Genomic DNA, 16,112 nt, shown 5'->3' on the forward strand with positions numbered 1-16,112 from the left:
GACTTCTAGACGCGCGAGAGCAGTGTGTCATTTTTAATGCCGAAAATCATTTAGCGACGCGAGCGTTGTAGTCAGTCTGTCAGCCCCGCTAAAAGGCTGGTGTCGTTACTCTGCCTTCTCCGGGGGATGTTGAGCTAAATTTACTAACCGGGAGGGTTGAATGATGTAATTTATTAGAGGGCTGGAAGACGCACTCTCGAGGTTGTTTACTCACAATATCAGATATTAAGATGATTTTTATAATGAATGTATACTGAGGTTGAGGTTCTGACTAGTGATTATTTACCCGGGGTTCAATACCTGCTATTGAGGCGCCCTGAAAATAATATTCAAAAGTTCGGTCCTTGGACACAGAGGTTTAAACACTAAAGTTACCGTCCATCTAGTGAAGAGAGGAGAACCGGACAGAGGTAGCCAGCATCCGTCAACGAGAGAGGGAGAAGCCTCACCGGGATTTAACAGGTGGAAGAAACAACCGGGGAGCTCCATCGGTCCACAAGAAATGCAGACAGCCGGTGATGATGTAGTGGTAGCTATGGTAACTAGGATGCTGCTGGTAGAGTAGCTAGCTAGTTTACCGAGCTGTAACGACTAGCTAGGATAACTAGGATGCTGCTGGTAGAGTAGCTAGCTAGCTGTACCGAATAGCTTGGTTAGCTAGCAGGTCCTTCGCCTGTCCCTCGTTTCGATGATGAATCCGGTGAAACACAAATTGAAACAAGGATAGAGAGTGAAAAGGATCTGACTACACTCACACTGTCCCTGACCGTAAAGCAAAAAGCAAATTGAACAGTAAACTTCGGTGTCTCAACACTGTAACAAACTCCGTCGTTATTCCCCAAGATCACCTCAGTCCACTCTGGCGCCACACCAACGCGGACAGTTCTGTACGGGGACGCGGACAGTTCTGCACGGGGACGCGGACAGTTCTGCACGTGGACGCGGACAGTCCTGTACGGGGACGCGGACAGTCCTGTACGGGGACGCGGACAGTTCTGTACGGGGACGCGGACAGTTCCTGTACGGGGACGCGGACAGTCCTGTACGGGGACGCGGACAGTTCTGTACGTGGACGCGGACAGTTCTGTACGGGGACGCGGACAGTTCTGTACGGGGACGCAGACAGTTCCAGAACGCGGACATGATCAGTGCAACACAATCAACTAAACCCAGTCTTTACAGTGGGTTACATTAGTAATATTCATTTTTTATTATTATGTAAAACAAACATTCTATGTTTTTTTTATAACAATATGTTGAGATCTGGGTCCATATCCACAAAGTGTCTCAGAGTAGAAAATTGGTCGTATAAGTGCTGAGAACAAAGACATTTTACACTTATGGGTAGAAATTAAAGCTATTTATGAAGTCTCTCGTCCCACCTAGTCAGCAGATATTTAGGACACCTCGTGAGCTGTCCTAAGTAGTTAAGAGTTAACAGCAGGTGTCCTAAGTAGTTAAGAGTTAACAGCAGCTGTCCTAAGTAGTTAAGAGTTAACAGCAGGTGTCCTAAGTAGTTAAGAGTTAACAGCAGGTGTCCTAAGTAGTTAAGAGTTAACATCAGGTGTCCTAAGTAGTTAAGCGTTAACAGCAGGTGTCCCAAGTAGTTAAGAGTTAACAGCAGGTGTCCTAAGTAGTTAAGAGTTAACAGCAGGTGTCCTAAGTAGTTAAGAGTTAACATCAGGTGTCCTAAGTAGTTAAGCGTTAACAGCAGGTGTCCCAAGTAGTTAAGAGTTAACAGCAGGTGTCCTAAGTAGTTAAGAGTTAACAGCAGGTGTCCTAAGTAGTTAAGAGTTAACATCAGGTGTCTTGATAATACTATAGAATAATGCAGTGAGTCAGTGGTTCCTGCTCCACATGTAATTGCTTTGGAGAAGTTAAAATAATGTTTTATATTTCTATATGATCAATCCATTAATAATATATATTATAACATTTTTTTCAGAATGGCACAAATTCCCCGATATCAGGGTACTCATGTCAACATGTTTGCTTTCAGAGCATATTTGATCCCAAATTATAAGGGGATGGATTGATCATATAGAAATATAAAACATTATTTTAACTACTACAAAGCAATTACATGTGGCTCAGGAACCACTGACTCACTGCATACATGCAATAGCAAGTATTGTGCTTTTGGCACTGATTTATGTATTATACCTATGTATAACAAGTAATACCATGTTTGTCTGCATAGCATTTTGTCTTCATTTTAGCAGATTAATTCATGCTTATTTCTGAAGATTAACTCAGGTTTTCACGCAGCGGCTAAGGAGTTGGAGCTGTGGAGGGAGTATGACCTATGGCTGAACGGTGGCTGGTTCTAATCCCGGGCTGGGTGCTGGAATAAATGGGTGGACTTGTTCTGACCACTGGAGGGCTGCTGGGTTCCCATCCTCAAAACAGGAACCTTTTGGTTATCAGAACTCTACAGGTTCACTGAACCCAAAAATATATAGAACTTTTAGTGGTTCCATATATTAATGAAGTGATAGAAGCCTTTTTGGTTCTAGAAGGAACCTTCTGTTCTAAGAGTGTATAATAACAAACACGTTGTTCTTTTGATTATTTAATTATCTACATCATCTTATTTCAAGTTCTCCCTTTGGAGCACAACAATCCTAAATTGGGCATGGCTATAAATTAGACAGTTGAAGGTATCTGGGGCGTAATATGTGTTAGATGAATATGAACATTGTATGCAATGTTGTAGGCAACATTATTGGCAAGGGACTTGATACCTACTATGCCAAAGATATTTAGAGTTGTTAAACGGGTGTGAAGAGTGTGTTGATGTAATGGTTATATTGTCAATATTCTGCTTGTAACAACCATCAGAATTGGTAAAAAACATTATGCATTCCATTAAATTAGGCAATAATTAAGAGCAGAAAAAGTGGTCGTATCATGTGGAAATTCTATCACGTCTAACATTGCAATGAGTACAGTGCCGTGGAACCCCAGCAGTACCTCCACAGACCCCGGATTGAGAACCCCTGCAGTACCTCCACAGACCCCGGATTGAGAACCCCTGCAGTACCTCCACAGACCCCGGATTGAGAACCCCTGCAGTACCTCCACAGACCCCGGATTGAGAACCCCTGCAGTACCTCCACAGACCCCGGATTGAGAACCCCTGCAGTACCTCCACAGACCCCGGATTGAGAACCCCTGCAGTACCTCCACAGACCCCGGATTGAGAACCCCTGATTTAGCAGATGTTCTTATCCAGAGTGATTTACAGTAAGTGCTTTCATCTTAATTAAGATAGCTACGTGAGTATATATATATATATACACCCATCTAAAATCTATTAGTTAAAAATCTGAGAACAGTAATATTGAAGGTACCCATAGCAACCATTTCTGATAAAAAAAAACAAATGTGAACATTTTGGAAATAAACTCATAATAATGATATCAAAAATTGTCATCTTACCTCTTAGCTTTGGTGTCATGTTCCCCAGAGAGACTCATTTTAGAGGCAGGGCCCCCCTCCTCTCTCTCCCCAGAGAGACTCATTTTAGAGGCAGGGCCCCCCTCCTCTCTCTCCCCAGAGAGACCCATTTTAGAGGCAGGGCCCCCCTCCTTTCTCTCCCCAGAGAGACTCATTTTAGAGCACTGACCCCTAAACAGAGATCCAAAATGTTGTTTGTGGTTAACACAGTAATTATTTAATGTCAATTGTTATCATTTATTATTTATCTCTTTGAGAAATAAAACATTTACTAACAGACATAGAAACAGTCAGATGATTTAATGCATCACATGAAAACGTAGTTGTGACATTTCATATCCATGGTAACTGTCTGTAATAATAATAAGTCACTGTTTGTTAAGGTGGTTATAGACAGTACAGAAACAATAATAATAATAAGTCACTGTTTGTTAAGGTAGTTATAGACAGTACAGCAACAATAATAATAATAATAATAATAATAATAATAATAATAAGTCACTGTTTGTTAAGGTAGTTATAGACAGTACAGCAACAATAATAATAATAATAATAATAATAAGTCACTGTTTGTTAAGGTGGTTATAGACAGTACAGCAACAACAACAATAATAATAATAATAATAAGTCACTGTTTGTTAAGGTGGTTATAGACAGTACAGCAACAATAATAATAATAATAATAATAATAATAATAATAAGTCACTGTTTGTTAAGGTGGTTATAGACAGTACAGCAACAATAATAATAATAATAATAATAATAATAATAAGTCACTGTTTGTTAAGGTGGTTATAGACAGTACAGCAACAATAATAATAATAATAATAATAACAAGTCACTGTTTGTTAAGGTAGTTATAGACAGTACAGCAACACAAGGCCATGTTTCACACTTATTTGTATTCATTAAAAGTGGATTTTTATTGTCTTTCAATCTGTTATTTTCTAAATGTATCTGAGAATGTAGACAGAAGGGCTAAAACGGACATGATTGATATGAGGGGGAAATTATTGATCCATTCAGAAAGGTTTTATGCATCAAGTAAGAGATTTTATATTATGTAAAGTAGATTAGGTTATAATGTATAGTAGTGGGTTGTTAGTGATATGTTATATTATGTAAAGTAGACTAGGTTATAATGTATAGTAATGGGTTGTTAGTGATATGTAGATGTTATATTATGTAAAGTAGACTAGGTTATAATGTATAGTAGTGGGTTGTTAGTGATATGTAGATGTTATATTATGTAAAGTAGACTAGGTTATAATGTATAGTAGTGGGTTGTTAGTGATATGTTATATTATGTAAAGTAGACTAGGTTATAATGTATAGTAATGGGTTGTTAGTGATATGTAGATGTTATATTATGTAAAGTAGACTAGGTTATAATGTATAGTAGTGGGTTGTTAGTGATATGTTATATTATGTAAAGTAGACTAGGTTATAATGTATAGTAGGGGGTTGTTAGTGATATGTTATATTATGTAAAGTAGACTAGGTTATAATGTATAGTAGTGGGTTGTTAGTGATATGTAGATGGTATATTATGTAAAGTAGACTAGGTTATAATGTATAGTAGTGGGTTGTTAGTGATATGTAGATGTTATATTATGTAAAGTAGACTAGGTTATAATGTATAGTAGTGGGTTGTTAGTGATATGTAGATGTTATATTATGTAAAGTAGACTAGGTTATAATATATAATAGCAGTTTGTTAGTGATATGCAGATCAAGGTCTATACCTCGGCTATAGCCTACAGATCATAGGTGACCAGTCTAAACCTGTTCAGATCAGTTCACATAACGTTACAGGCCTACCAGTGGCAGGACAGAGAATGTACTGTATATAACCTACATATCATAGATGACCAGTCTAAACCTGTTCCGATCAGTTCACATAATGTTATAGTCCTACCAGTAGCAGGACAGAGAATGTACTGTATATAACCTACATATCATAGATGACCAGTCTAAACCTGTTCAGATCAGTTCACAGAGACCATCAGGTTTGTCAGCATGATCAGTGATCATAACTCAAACCTACTCTGACTATTGAATGTCTGACATCGACTAACCTTATAATAGTGTGTAGAAAGCCAAGACCAACGAGAGTTTGCCCATCTTTCCTACGTCTCAACACATTTATCTGACTTCTAATGTCCTGAGAAATATGTGCCACAGTTTCAACAGCCATGTTATAACTGCGTAGGCTACAAACATACTTTTAATTTCACATGATGAAATCACATAACTTACAGTCACTGGTGCAGACGCCTGTTTTCTTACAGATGAAGTAGCTTTCATAGACAACTCATTCAACCAGCCTAAACAACAGTAAATACAAGATGTCAATCGGTCAAAGGACATGAAAGAGGAATATATATATATATATATATATATATATATTGTTACAGATGTAGGATCTTCATTTGTGACAGTTTACTGAAGCAGAAAAATTATTATTAAGACAACTCTAAATCAACACTTAATGATATTATCCTAAAATCCTTTCGCAGGGAGGTCAACACCCTACGGGCAGCCTGTGCTGTTAATATAGTTGAAAACAGCGGGCAGGGAGGTCAACACCCTACGGGCAGCCTGTGCTGTTAATATAGTTGAAAACAGCGGGCAGGGAGGTCAACACCCTACGGGCAGCCTGTGCTGTTAATATAGTTGAAAACAGCGGGCAGGGAGGTCAACACCCTACGGGCAGCCTGTGCTGTTAATATAGTTGAAAACAGCTGGCAGGGAGGTCAACACCCTACGTATTGCACCAATAGGTTTAACCCACATGGTGGGAATTGTTACCTGGCTCACACAAAAGCAGGTCTCAGACACCAATGTAGCAAACAGCGGAGCAGGGAAGTGAACCCAGGTTGCATGTGTTAAAGGTGAACAACCTTCGCATCACGCCATTGGCATCAATTGGGTTACTTGGTTAGAATTGTGACGTGGCTCATATAGTGAGGATCACTACACTATAGAGGAACTATGATACAATTACATTATCATCTGAAATGTAGAGGATCACTACACTATAGAGACTCTATGATACAATTACATTATCATATGAAATGTAGAGGATCACTACACTACAGAGGAACTATGATACAATTACATTATCATATGAAATGTAGAGGATTACTACACTATAGAGGAACTTTGATACAATTACATTATCATCTGAAATGTAGAGGATCACTACACTATAGAGGAACTATGATACAATTACATTATCATATGAAATGTAGAGGATCACTACACTATAGAGGAACTATGATACAATTACATTATCATATGAAATGTAGAGGATCACTACACTATAGAGGAACTATGATATAATTACATTATCATATGAAATGTAGAGGATCACTAGACTATAGAGGAACTGTGATACAATTACATTATCATATGAAATGTAGAGGATCACAACACTATAGAGGAACTATGATACAATTACATTATCACAGGACATGTGGAGGATCACAAGACTATAGAGGAACTATGATACAATTACATTATCATATGAAATGTAGAGGATCACTACACTATAGAGGCACTATGATACAATTACATTATCATATGAAATGTAGAGGATCACTACACTATAGAGGAACTGTGATACAATTACATTATCATATGAAATGTAGAGGATCACTAGACTATAGAGGAACTGTGATACAATTACATTATCATATGAAATGTAGAGGATCACTACACTATAGAGGCACTACGATACAATTACATTATCATATGAAATGTAGAGGATCACTAGACTATAGAGGAACTGTGATACAATTACATTATCATATGAAATGTAGAGGATCACTACACTATAGAGGAACTATGATACAATTACATTATCATATGAAATGTAGAGGATCACTACACTATAGAGGAACTATGAAACAATTACATTATCATATGAAATGTAGAGGATCACTAGACTATAGAGGAACTATGATACAATTACATTATCATATGAAATGTAGAGAATCACTAGACTATAAAGGAACTATGATACAATTACATTATCATATGAAATGTAGAGGATCACTAGACTATAGAGGAACTGTGATACAATTACATTATCATATGAAATGTAGAGGATCACTAGACTATAGAGGAACTATGATACAATTACATTATCATATGAAATGTAGAGGATCACTACACTATAGAGGAACTATGAAACAATTACATTATCATATGAAATGTAGAGGATCACTAGACTATAGAGGAACTATGATACAATTACATTATCATATGAAATGTAGAGAATCACTAGACTATAAAGGAACTATGATACAATTACATTATCATATGAAATGTAGAGGATCACTAGACTATAGAGGAACTGTGATACAATTACATTATCATATGAAATGTAGAGAATCACTAGACTATAAAGGAACTATGATACAATTACATTATCATATGAAATGTAGAGGATCACTAGACTATAGAGGAACTGTGATACAATTACATTATCATATGAAATGTAGAGGATCACTAGACTATAGAGGAACTATGATACAATTACATTATCATATGAAATGTAGAGGAACTATGCTTATTTTATTTATTTATTTCACCTTTATATAACCAGGTAGGCTAGTTGAGAACACCTTTATTTAACCAGGAAGGCTAGTTGAGAACACCTTTATTTAGAGATATTGGTGTGCAGAAGAGCAGAAAAGTAAATAAATAAAAACAGTATGGGGATGAGGTAGGTAAATTGGGTGGGCTATTTACCGATAGACTATGTACAGCTGCAGCGATCGGTTAGCTGCTCAGATAGCAGATGTTTGAAGTTGGTGAGGGAGATAAAAGTCTCCAACTTCAGCGATTTTTGCAATTCGTTCCAGTCACAGGCAGCAGAGAACTGGAACGAAAGGCGGCCAAATGAGGTGTTGGCTTTAGGGATGATCAGTGAGATACACCTGCTGGAGCACGTGCTACGAGTGGGTGTTGCCATCGTGACCAGTGAACTGAGATAAGGCGGAGCTTTACCTAGATGACCTGGAGCCAGTGGGTCTGGCGACGAATATGTAGCGAGGGCCAGCCGACTAGAGCATACAAGTCGCAGTGGTGGGTGGTATAAGGTGCTTTAGAGACAAAACGGATGGCACTGTGATAAACTGCATCCAGTTTGCTGAGTAGAGTGTTGGAAGCAATTTTGTAGATGACATCGCCGAAGTCGAGGATCGGTAGGATAGTCAGTTTTACTAGGTTAAGTTTGGCGGCGTGAGTGAAGGAGGCTTTGTTGCGGAATAGAAAGCCGACTCTAGATTTGATTTTCGATTGGAGATTTTTGATATGAGTCTGGAAGGAGAGTTTACAGTCTAGCCAGACACCTAGGTACTTATAGAAGTCCACATATTCAAGGTCGGAACCATCCAGGGTGGTGATGCTAGTCAGGCGTGCGGATGCAGGCAGCGAACGGTTGAAAAGCATGCATTTGGTTTTACTAGCGTTTAAGAGCAGTTGGAGGCCACGGAAGGAGTGTTGTATGGCATTGAAGCTCGTTTGGAGGTTAGATAGCACAGTGTCCAAGGACGGGCCGGAAGTATATAGAATGGTGTCGTCTGCGTAGAGGTGGATCAGGGAATCGCCCGCAGCAAGAGCAACATCATTGATATATACAGAGAAAAGAGTCAGCCCGAGAATTGAACCCTGTGGCACCCCCATAGAGACGGCCAGAGGACCGGACAGCATACCCTCCGATTTGACACACTGAACTCTGTCTGCAAAGTAGTTGGTGAACCAGGCAAGGCAGTCATCAGAAAAACCGAGGCTATAATATATGAATATTGATATATTGAATTTGACTTGACCTCGTCCAGTCAGCTCCATGTTGTATGATTAAACTGACACCAACCTGTCTCAGTAGAAGTAGACTGTTAGGAGTGTTATACTTCCATTCACTATACTAACATTACACCAGACATTTAATGTATCTACTGTTAGGAGTGTTATACTGTCATTCACTATACTAACATTACACCATACATTTAATGTATCTACTGTTAGGAGTGTTATACTGCCATTCACTATACTAACATTACACCATACATTTAATGTATCTACTGTTAGGAGTGTTATACTGCCATTCACTATACTAACATTACACCATACATTTAATGTATCTACTGTTAGGAGTGTTATACTGCCATTCACTATACTAACATTACACCATACATTTAATGTATCTACTGTTAGGAGTGTTATACTGTCATTCACTATACTAACATTACACAATACATTTAATGTATCTACTGTTAGGAGTGTTATACTTCACTATACTAACATTACACCATACATTTAATGTATCTACTGTTAGGAGTGTTATACTGTCATTCACTATACTAACATTACACCAGACATTTAATGTATCTACTGTTAGGAGTGTTATACTTCACTATACTAACATTACACCAGACATTTAATGTCCCTACACACTTTACAATAATCCCTGGCAGGATTCTCACCTTGTAGCCTGAATTCACAACCAGAACATGTCAAGTCATTGAGATATTTTCTGTTCTGTTCTGTATATTCTTAAGGGTCTGGAATGTGAAGCTAACTGAAGTTGGCTATTTTTAGAAAACCAGTATATCTAGTTTGCATCATAGTTTACCCCCCAGGCTACAATCAGGTTTCAGCATCAGGCAGGCATCAACATGTCGAGTCGTAGGCAACAACCTGGGATGTATTCATTAGTTTTCTCCACAGCCAACAGTATTAAAATGTTGCATAAAACATAAACTGTTCTCTAAATGCTGTACAATGTGACCTAAACGGTTTCTGTTTAGGTTTTGTTACGGTGGGCACTGATGAATACACACAACCTGTTTGAGGAAGTGTAAGTTGTTGTTAGTCTCTCCACAATATTTATTAGTCTCTGTTTCACACAAAATACCTTCCTGAGTAAAAAGTGTGAACAGTAGATTAGAAAGAGAACATGTTTGTTTGTTGCTTGTTGTGTTTTAAGTCTGTTTTGAGAAAACAAGTCTATAGACCTATGATACAGTAGGAGATCACCCTGGTCTATAGACCTATGATACAGTAGGAGATCACCCTGGTCTATAGACCTGTGATACAGTAGGAGATCACCATGGTCTATATACCTATGATACAGTAGGAGATCACCCTGGTCTATAGACCTATGATACAGTAGGAGATCACCCTGGTCTATAGACCTATGATACACTCTTAGAATGAAGGGTTCCAAACAGGTCCTCCTTCTGTCCCCATAGGAGACGCTTTTGGGTTCCAGGTAGAACCGTTCTGGCTTCCATGTAGAACCCTCTGTGGTTAGTACCAAAAAGGGTTCTACAAACGGTTCTCCTATGGGGACAGCCAAATAACCCTTTTAGATTCTAGATAGTGTAGGAGTGATCACCTTGGGGCACACAGATGAGCACAGAACAAATTCATCTAATTTATATTGAAAACATTTTAAGGAGAGTAGGACTATTATAATACTGTCCACCAGAAATATCATCAACTATATGAATACACATAACAATATCATCAACCATATGAATACACATAACAATATCATCAACTATATGAATACACATAACAATATCATCAACTATATGAATATACATAACAATCGTCGTCTTACCTTTTATCTCTCAATAGAAACAGAGTCTGGATGATCATCAGGTCGTCAAAAGTTAGTTTCATTTGCTCTCCTCATTTACATATCAGGTTCTGCCTGTTTTCTCTCCCACTCCCTCTCTCTTTATAGCTCTTACAATGTGTCTTGGCATACATTCTACAACTGTCTGGAACTCTATTCTTCTGTCTCTCCCCATCACTTTCTCTGTGTCCTCTGTTGCTGTCTCTGTGTCTTGTCTGGTGTCTCTCTCCATCACATCCTATTATTCTGTTGCTGTCTCTGTGTCTTGTCTGGTGTCTCTCTCCATCATATCCTATTCTTCTGTTGCTGTCTCTGTGTCTTGTTTGGTGTCTCTCTCCGTCATATCCTATTCTTCTGTTGCTGTCTCTGTGTCTTGTCTGGTGTCTCTCTCCGTCATATCCTATTCTTCTGTTGCTGTCTCTGTGTCTTGTCTGGTGTCTCCATCATATCCTATTCTGTTGCTGTCTCTGTGTCTTGTCTGGTGTCTCTCTCCGTCATATCCTATTCTTCTGTTGCTGTCTCTGTGTCTTGTCTGGTGTCTCTCTCCGTCATATCCTATTCTTCTGTTGCTGTCTCTGTGTCTTGTTTGGTGTCTCTCTCCGTCATATCCTATTCTTCTGTTGCTGTCTCTGTGTCTTGTCTGGTGTCTCTCTCCGTCATATCCTATTGCTCTGTTGCTGTCTCTGTGTATTCTCTGTGTCTCTCTCCATCACCAGAAAATGTTGAGGTTTAGGCACACTATAATAAAACATTCACAACATGACAACACAACTACATAACACCATTAAATACAGTTGAGGGTTACTACAATACAACATGACAACACAACTACATAACACCATTAAATTCAGTTGAGGGTTACTACAATACAACATGACAACACAACTACATAACACTTTGTAGGACAGTAGTTCAGGTGGCTGTTTGTCTTTGTAGGACAGTAGTTCAGGTGGCTGTTTGTGTAGATGCTGTTTGTCTTTGTAGGACAGTAGTTCAGGTGGCTGTTTGTGTAGATGCTGTTTGTCTCTGTAGGACAGTAGTTCAGGTGGCTGTTTGTGTAGATGCTGTTTGTCTTTGTAGGACAGTAGTTCAGGAGGCTGTTTGTCTTTGTAGGACAGTAGTTCAGGTGGCTGTTTGTGTAGATGCTGTTTGTCTTTGTAGGACAGTAGTTCAGGTGGCTGTTTGTCTTTGTAGGACAGTAGTTCAGGTGGCTGTTTGTCTCTGTAGGACAGTAGTTCAGGTGGCTGTTTGTCTTTGTAGGACAGTAGTTCAGGTGGCTGTTTGTCTTTGTAGGACAGTAGTTCAGGTGGCTGTTTGTCTCTGTAGGACAGTAGTTCAGATGGCTGTTTGTGTAGATGCTGTTTGTCTCTTTAGGACAGTAGTTCAGGTGGCTGTTTGTCTAGATGCTGTTTGTCTTTGTAGGACAGTAGTTCAGGTGGCTGTTTGTCTTTGTAGGACAGTAGTTCAGGTGGCTGTTTGTGTAGATGCTGTTTGTCTTTGTAGGACAGTAGTTCAGGTGGCTGTTTGTCTTTGTAGGACAGTAGTTCAGGTGGCTGTTTGTCTCTGTAGGACAGTAGTTCAGGTGGCTGTTTGTGTAGATGCTGTTTGTCTTTGTAGGACAGTAGTTCAGGTGGCTGTTTGTCTTTGTAGGACAGTAGTTCAGGTGGCTGTTTGTCTTTGTAGGACAGTAGTTCAGGTGGCTGTTTGTCTAGATGCTGTTTGTCTTTGTAGGACAGTAGTTCAGGTGGCTGTTTGTCTTTTTAGGACAGTAGTTCAGGTGGCTGTTTGTCTCTGTAGGACAGTAGTTCAGGTGGCTGTTTGTGTAGATGCTGTTTGTCTTTGTAGGACAGTAGTTCAGGTGGCTGTTTGTCTTTGTAGGACAGTAGTTCAGGTGGCTGTTTGTGTAGATGCTGTTTGTCTCTGTAGGACAGTAGTTCAGGTGGCTGTTTGTCTTTGTAGGACAGTAGTTCAGGTGGCTGTTTGTCTTTGTAGAACAGTAGTTCAGGTGGCTGTTTGTCTCTGTAGGACAGTAGTTCAGATGGCTCTTTGTCTCTGTAGGACAGTAGTTCAGGTGGCTGTTTGTCTTTGTAGGACAGTAGTTCAGGTGGCTGTTTGTCTCTGTAGGACAGTAGTTCAGGTGGCTGTTTGTGTAGATGCTGTTTGTCTCTGTAGGACAGTAGTTCAGGTGGATGTTTGTATTTGTAGGACAGTAGTTCAGGTGGCTGCCCTTGCACTTAGTCTGCCTGTTGTCCCTCCCATCGGCATGGTTACACCTTCCTGAAAACAATGACTCATTCTTTGCTGAAACCTGTTCTGCCAGTTCATGTCCTTAAAGACTAGAATGTTCCAATGTGGTCACCCAAAGAGGTTACAAGATAGTTCACACATGCATCTTTCAGGGTAACTCTCAAACAGACATGTCACATTTCTGGTTCGTCCATAACTTGTTTCCTGCTTGTAGCAGGTCGTGTTAACAGGAATCCTCTTCTCTAACTAAAAGTCATGTGATTTCATGAGAATATTTTTCTGCAGTGAGTGTAATGCAAGTCAAGGTGTCCTGGGATGAATTTCAACTAGATTTATAAACAGCATTGTTATATTAACTGTTGTAATAAAAACACATCTATGCTGTAATTTTCTTTATGTTGGTTAGCTTTTAAAGACATCAGATTGGTTCAGTGAAATGTGTTGTTTTACTGGGTCAGTCATAGTCGTATGATAGGTGTTGTTGTACAGGGTCAGTCATAGTGGTATGATAGGTGTTGTTTTACTGGGTCAGTCATAGTAGTATGATAGGTGTTGTTTTACTGGGTCAGTCATAGTAGTATGATAGGTGTTGTTTTACTGGGTCAGTCATAGTAGTATGATAGGTGTTGTTTTACAGTGTCAGTCATAGTAGTATGATAGGTGTTGTTTTACAGTGTCAGTCATAGTAGTATGATAGGTGTTGTTTTACAGGGTCAGTCATAGTAGTATGATAGGTGTTGTTTTACAGGGTCAGTCATAGTAGTATGATAGGTGTTGTTTTACAGGGTCAGTCATAGTAGTATGATAGGTGTTGTTTTACAGGGTCAGCCATAGTAGTATGATAGGTGTTGTTTTACAGGGTCAGCCATAGTAGTATGATAGGTGTTGTTGTACAGGGTCAGTCATAGTAGTATGATAGGTGTTGTTTTACAGGGTCAGTCATAGTAGTATGATAGGTGTTGTTGTACAGGGTCAGTCATAGTAGTATGATAGGTGTTGTTTTACAGGGTCAGTCATAGTAGTATGATAGGTGCAGTGTGTTGTTTTATAGGGTCAGTCAAAGTAGTATGATAGGTGCAATGCAGGTACATCAGAGACAGAGGCGTTACTGTTACCTATGACAATCCGGTCTCAGCCTTCCTCTGCCTACATTGTTAGTCATACAAACCACAACTCCTCCCATTTTACACATGGTCTTGGTCATGTGCCAAGAACACTTATTTCTCCATTCTCATTTCCCCAGGCCCTTGCAGATCAGAAACATCCTGGTGAGAAAACATGTTTTTAACAGAGATGGGAAGTGCTAACAAAATAGCCTCCAACAAGTTTTCAACCAATTTAGCAGATGAGGTGAGGAACCCACATTGCTTCCAGAATGTACCGAAGCCTAAATAAATGCTCTAGTAAGAGCAAACAGTTGTGCAGCCTGAGCTGACAGATGAGCTGGTAGTTCAGCACTGCCAAGGCAGCAGCTACTCTTCCTGGGTTCTGGCAAAATTAAGATAATTTTAATAAATATTTAATAAAGATAAAATTAATTAATTTATACAAATTTAAAAACAGCACAATACATTCATTACAGAATTCACAACATACTAAGTCCTCAGGTCCATACTCCACTACCACATATCTACAATGAAAACTCCATGAGTACATTTGTGTATAGTGTGTATGTTATCATGTGTGTGTGTATAGTGTGTATGTTATCATGTGTGTGTGTATAGTGCGTATGTTATCATGTGTGTGTGTATAGTGTGTATGTTATCATGTGTGTGTGTATAGTGTGTATGTTATCATGTGTGTGTGTATAGTGTGTATGTTATCATGTGTGTGTGTGTATAGTGTGTATGTTATCATGTGTGTGTGTGTATAGTGTGTATGTTATCATGTGTGTGTGTATAGTGCGTATGTTATCATGTGTGTGTGTATGTTATCATTTGTGTGTGTATAGTGTGTATGTTATCATGTGTGTGTGTATAGTGTGTATGTTATCATGTGTGTGTATATGTTATCATGTGTGTGTGTATGTGTTACGGATACCATTATCCTGTGTGTGTGTGTTTCTTTTCGCTCCTTTTCCCCTCACAGGTGAAAATCATCACTCCCCAATCAATCACCAATCAGAAGACACACCTCTTCCTGTTTCCTACCCTATCACAGTTCCTTCCCCATGGTTTAAAAACCCAATCATTTGTTTGCTCTAGAGCTCAATCTCTTTGTAAATGCCATGTTTGTAGATCTCTGTTTTTGTAGATTTCAGGAGCTCAATCTCTCTGTAAATGCCATGTCTGTAGGTCTCTGTGTTTCACTCGCTCTCTGTGTATTAATTGACCTCTCTTTTGTTTGAGCATCTCCATAGCACTTTGTCATCACCTGTGAGTATTGTTTTTGGTTATGGTGTTTGTTTGTTTGCTGGTGGAAAAAGGGGAACCAAGACAAGTCGCCCATGGGCATACACTACCCGTAGGTGAACTTTGTTAAATACACTAGTTAGAACTGGGCGGACCACCCACTGTATTTTTGGTTAGTTAGTTAGCTGTTGTTAAAGTAGGCTAGTCTAGTTTAGGGGCGTTTTTGCATATTTATTGTTTCTTTCCTTGGGTCCAGCTCAGCCCCTTTTCCTGCTCCCTTCATTACCGTGTGTTTATAAATAAACCTGGAGTTTGACGGTAGATTTCTGTTGTCGTGGTTATTTCGTTCACACTTTTACTTTGTCACTATTATAATTTGCATGAGTTATGTTACGGGTCTC

The 16,112-nt window shown here is 39.1% G+C and overlaps 1 protein-coding gene and 1 long non-coding RNA gene across 2 annotated transcripts in view; one reads left to right on the plus strand and one right to left on the minus strand.

The window, feature by feature from the left end:
- The window catches only part of LOC118937870, a 71,388-nt gene extending 59,900 nt beyond the window's left edge, over nucleotides 1–11,488 (minus strand). Inside the window, exons 1-2 of the long non-coding RNA XR_005035285.1 lie at nucleotides 11,096–11,488; nucleotides 5,719–5,786 (exon numbers count right to left, since the gene is read on the minus strand). This is a non-coding gene — a long non-coding RNA (uncharacterized LOC118937870). The remainder of the gene's footprint in view (nucleotides 1–5,718; nucleotides 5,787–11,095) is intronic.
- LOC110539186 (NLR family CARD domain-containing protein 3-like) overlaps nucleotides 1–16,112 on the plus strand; it is an 808,883-nt gene that overhangs the window by 417,546 nt on the left and 375,225 nt on the right. The gene's annotated exons all lie outside the window — the stretch shown is intronic.

The sequence above is a fragment of the Oncorhynchus mykiss genome, chromosome 12, assembly GCF_013265735.2.
Source record: "Oncorhynchus mykiss isolate Arlee chromosome 12, USDA_OmykA_1.1, whole genome shotgun sequence".
NCBI classification, from domain to species: Eukaryota; Metazoa; Chordata; class Actinopteri; order Salmoniformes; family Salmonidae; genus Oncorhynchus; species Oncorhynchus mykiss.